We start from the raw sequence: 5858 nt of genomic DNA on the forward strand, positions 1-5858 counted from the left end.
CACGTTTCATGCACAACCAAGATTTTAGAACACACAAGTCATGCCCTAAGTTCTCAACTATGATGGCATGTGAAATATCAAGGAATCATAGTATACATATACATAGACTACCAACTAGGATTTAAGCAGAAGGAATCCATTGATGTAAACATACCACAAGTATAAGGTTAATGATTTAATTATTTACTAGACAACACATGAGAAATTAAACCATTCTAAGATAATTGTGCAAGTTCATTAAGTACATTATCGAAACCAAGCTACAAGGGGTTACGATGCTTGACAAAAAGATAAAAGTTCATGAAATACAAGTCCGATTCCTAAGTTTGACAAGAGTTCAATATCAAGGCATGATTAACTCAATGGAATCATAAAAGGGAATTTAATCTACTTAAGGGATTAACTTATCAAGATTACAAAGCAAGTCCAAATATTCCACGAACAAGGCATGTCAAAGGTCACGTCAAGGACAAGTTCAATATGAAGTTACAAGTTCATTTCATACAAAACACGACATTGTGAATTAAGTTCCATACAAAGGAAATAAATAAATGTAAGTCTCAAAACTTATCCGATCATTCTCAAACTAATACACGTGAGGGAGGGAACTTGTTAAGAAAATCATGAATACCAAGTTAGAACTTAATCAAGCTCATAGAACTATTGAATGGATTTTAATTAATTCATTTAATTAAAACATCTTTTCGAAACTCATCCAAATGATCTCAAATTAATATATGTTATACAACATGTCAAGACTTGATTTAAAAACATGATACAAGTGAATTTCATGCAAGATACAGCCTTGAGTATTAAACTTTAATACTAGAAAATAATTAAATGAAAGGTTTCAAAACCTAATCAAATATTCCACATTTAATATATATGAAAGTATATGGCATGCACATCAATAAAATGAAGTCAAAAATCTAATGGAGTGAATAGTGCATTCGGAATAAAATTAATTAATCTAATTAATTAAATATTCTCTAGATTTTAAAACACCTCCGATTACTCTCAAATTCACCTATGTTGAAGAGCAGGCTAGGGCCTAATATAATATACTCACACATATTGATTTCAAGCTAGTTAAGGCCACATGAATTAAATATTTATTCAAAATAAATATTAAATAAAATCTTCAATACTTGTCCAAAAGTTCTCAATTTAATATATATCAATGAATATACCAAGGGGTAATATAATTTCATGCGACAAGTTTAAACCATGCTATAACCCACCGGGAAAATCAAATCTCAAACAAGAAAAATAAATAATAAAATATCTAGATTTGATATCAAGACATGTAAATAAGTTGTATAAACATCAATAGCATGCAATACATTAAGAATAATAAACTATAACACCCCCTACCTCAATTTGAGATGAAAATCTCAAATCCCCATCGAAAGAAAAGTGCTCCGAATCCGACGATACTTCGGGGTTTTGTCAGGGACAACACGATGATCATTTAACCCCAAGGAAGCCCGACGAAAATCACAGCTTGACTTCAAACCCGAACTCAAAAATTGGTCAAAAACGGGTTCTAATAAGGGGGAAAGGTAGAACACGACAAGGCCTACGATAAACGTTAAGGCGGAAGACTTTTCACCAAAGAAAAGTGGTTCAAAGGAGGAGAGAGAAGGTTTTAGCCATGGCTACCATGGAATCCGGCCAAGAGAGGGGAGGAAGAAGATGAAATCTAATTTTTTGTCTTTAAGTCCCCTATTTATCGAAAAACCCTAAAAGTGCCCCGAAAGGGCCCCGCGGGGTCCGGAAAAGTGAAATTTGAGCAGACGCGCTCAAACGGCAAAACTCCATGAATAAGGAAGATCTAAAATGAGAAAATATGAGTAACAGAAGAAATGGCATCAAAAACTGAGTCCCGAGCAAAAAAGTATGCCCCGAACACGTTCAGCGGCAACTAGGGTCAGAAATCCCTAAAACTAGGGAAAACGACCGGAAAAGAATTCTATGAGTTTATGACTCGACAAAATGTGAAAATGAATCCCGTACGAGGATCCAGGCTCAAAACGAGGTATTTTGCAATAACTTTCGTTAATTACACAATGGCCCCTCCAAAAGGGGTTAACTGCACTAATGACCCAGAATGAAAATATCTTCCAAAAATATTTTCTAAAAAACCCCTAAAATAAAATATCTTCAAAAGATATTTATGAAAAACATCCCAAGAAAAGAAAAAAGATTTTGAAGAACTGTGCATCCATGTCCCTATGGACACCGGGAGCAACCAGAGTACTTTTCTACAAAGGTAAAGGTATGTATTTCATGGAAAACACTTAGGATGAAGGCACGTGAAGTCAAAAACCAACTCCGAGCATGAAAAGTGAGGTAATGTCAAAAAGTGACAAACGGGGAAAAGACGAAATAGGGAAAAGGACAAAAAGTGAATAGTGTCAAAAAAATGAAAATGTGGAAATGACTCGGTCCTTAAAAGAAGTTGTCAATCCAAACAAAAGGGTCTTAGAAACCATTTATGAGCACTCGAGATGACACCAAGTGACGAGAAATAGAATTCAGAAAGGAAAATTAAACGGAAAAAATTTATCCGTAAAATTTTTAAAAAAAGGAAAGGAAGGAAAATGACTGGGTCATTACATGTCTATCTTAACTTGAAAAACATGTTTCTATTTGTGTGCTTTCAATTATGTATCCCATATATTGTTCCTGTTACTGACTACAATTACAAGTGTTTCTTTCTTTTGCAGACCATGGCTCGAGTCAAGACCAGTGCCCGGTGACAGTATGAACGCAGGGTGAGGCAGCGGGTAGAGGAACCTAAGGAGCCAGCTGCAGCTCAGTCCAAGCGCTCCTCCTCTTCTGCATCAGCATCCTTATCTTCTTCATCCGCTTAGGAGGGCGAGTATACGTCATCTCCTTCACCACCACCGGCACAGCCCGGCATAGTCCGAGACAGGCCTACCTAGAGATATTCATGCCTTTTAGTGGCATATGAGTCTGTTTCTAATGATACCTTCTTCTCCCGATTCATCCTGACCTAGTGGGCCTATGATAAGATTGATTGGCACCACATTTCACCTATCTTGGCCCCGGTGGCCAATCCAGTTTACCCGCGGGTCATCCGGTTGTTCTACCAGAACCTCCGGCTGGCCCCGAGTAACATGACGGAGTTGCGGACTACCATTGATGGTCATCCCATCCACATCATAGTTGAGACACTGGCCACAGCCTCTCAGTGCCCAAATGTCTGCCCTCCCAGCATTGAGTATCCTATTCTCAGGAAGCCATCTGATGTAGACATGGTCGCAGCTCTGAATGGCCCTACTAGTGCTGATGAGACATTTGCCACCAAGACTCACTTGCCTAATGACCTATGGTTCTTTAATTCGGTGATATACCGAAATGTATTCATGGCGAGGCATAAGATTCAGAGACGGGCAGATTATCTAACAGCTATTTATGCCTTTTACACCGGGTATTGGTTCTCAGTCCCTGCCCTCTATTAGACTGTCATAATGAAGATCTATGATTCTTATATCAACAAAAGCAAGCCAAGCGGCTCAAGTTTCTTCCCTATGCCCACTTGATTACACAGATTCTCTGAGACCAGCACTATCCTTTCCACCCGGATGAGCATCTTGAGATAGAGGATTGCAATTATGTCAAGAAAGACTAGAATAAGAGCTACAATGCTCTTATCAAGAGTCTAGAGGAGGAGGCCGCCCAAGCAGCAGAGGATTTAGAGTTAGAGGAGGAAGTAGCAGAGGCAAAGGCGACAACAGCAGCAGTAGTAGTAGATGATCCGGCAATACCGGCGGTTGCAGGTGCACATATAGAGCCTGACTTAGAGCAGGAGCTTCCAGGAGAGTCACCACATCATTCTTTGGTGGAGTCACCATTACATTCACAGGAGCAGAGTTAGGACGTGCATTCGTTTTCTGATCTAGTCATTCCTGACGCTCCAGCTCAGACACCCAGCTTGGGGGAGCGTATCCTAACTTTAGAAGATGCGGTAGTCTCTCTCTGAGCAGATGTGGCCTTTCTCAGCACTGATATGACTACTCTCCATGCTGATGTGCTAACTACGCTACAGGGCGTATCCAGAGATATCCGTAGTTCATGCCCCACTAGACCAACCTCGTCTACTTAATCTCTTTCTTCCTTCTTCATTATATATATATCTGTGGTTTTGAATGATACTTTGATATTGTCATATTGTTACTATATTTTTGTGGTCAGTCTATTGGCCCGTATACTGCGATGTACGCTATTGTGACGACCCTAGATTTTTCAACCCAGTGTGTCTTATGATGAACCAAAAGATGACCCGATAACGGATCTGAAATGCTGAAGCAAAAGAAGTAAGACGGCCTTAAGAGATGTACATCATCCCTAAGGCACCGAGATGGCTCCCCATGAAGCTATGGAACTCAAATAAGCTAAACAAATGAAGCAAGAATGTTTAGCCAGAAAAGAAATGAACCAAGGGCAAAGTGGTCATTTCACACTGAAATGGGTGCCACCGTGCACACCATTAGAAAGACAACAAAAATAAAAGTAGTTAAAACTCAAGAATCACCTGATTCGGAGTCCGAACGGAAAAGTTATGAATTTAAAACAAAGTGGCCTTCTCCGTTTAAGGATTACCACGTACCTATCTCGCTAAAACTAGAATAACTCACACTATAGATGGAGTTTTGATAAGTGGTTGGTACCACTGGAAAGCTAACTTCAAGTTCTTGAATTTAGACTTAAGAATGACCCAGTTTGGATTTAAAATGAAAGAGATATGATTCTCTGAAGTCGATGCAACAAGGCTGCTAAAGAAAACTGAAGTGGAGAAACTCCAGGGAGGATCGGTCAACCGACGGCAAGGATTAGCCAACCGAAAGAGCATCATCAGCCAGCTGAACCCCCATGGTCAGCTGATCGAAACACCATTTTTCACAAAAGGCTACTGGAATGGACCCTCGAGGCTTGTCAGCCAGTTGATGGACCCTCATCAGCCGACCGACACATTTGCTCCAGCAGAAAAAGGTGCTGCAATCTGTGTGTAAGGTACTTGGGCCAATCCTAGGGTTCTACGTGCATTCAACTTAATCTGAACGAGTTTGAAAACATTCCCTAACCTCGTACGAGCGTTCAAAACATGCCAAAACAAGGAGGAACTTAAAATGATGTCCCAATGCATGAATTTTCATGAAAATTCATAAAATAGCCCAAAAATAGTTCCAAAGTTAAAACTTAAGAGTTTTGTGAAATATGGGTATGCACACAAACGTAAAAAGACATTTAAGACGCGTTCCAATGGTCTGCGGCTTCAAAATAATCACAATGCAAAATATGACCTCTCAATGGCGAAAAATGCCTTAAAATGCTATAAATGAAACAAAAATGCAAAACCTAGAATGAAATGGTGTTTGGCCCTTGACCATACCTCATACATGATCATAGAGACCCTATAAAAGAAAAAGATTGGAATTCCCACGCCTAATGGAAAAGTTATGAAGCAAAGACTTAACATTTTCAATATTTCCATAGTGAACCTTGGAAACAAAAGTGCATAGAATACAAGATACATGTCATTGGCCTCAGGCCTTATCTTATATATGTCAAATACACAATAAAAGGTGTACTTATGTACACATTACATAAATGGAATCAAAGATACAAGTTTTGACGTATAAGGCTACAAAATGGCATTCCACGCTAACATTTGCATGAAATGGAAACTTAAAATCTACAAGCCATCTAAGGAGCAATAGGCATCATGAACCAAGTCTTCGTAGCTGAACAAATTCCCTAGTAACTTTGGGGTGAGTAAACAAATTTACTCGTAGAGAATGAGCATGCATAGACTCGATTTCTTTCAAATT

This window comes from Cornus florida, unplaced genomic scaffold, assembly GCF_030987335.1.
Source record: "Cornus florida cultivar Cherokee Brave unplaced genomic scaffold, ASM3098733v1 CherokeeBrave_3.0.0_Hap2_Chr09, whole genome shotgun sequence".
Classification (NCBI taxonomy): domain Eukaryota; kingdom Viridiplantae; phylum Streptophyta; class Magnoliopsida; order Cornales; family Cornaceae; genus Cornus; species Cornus florida.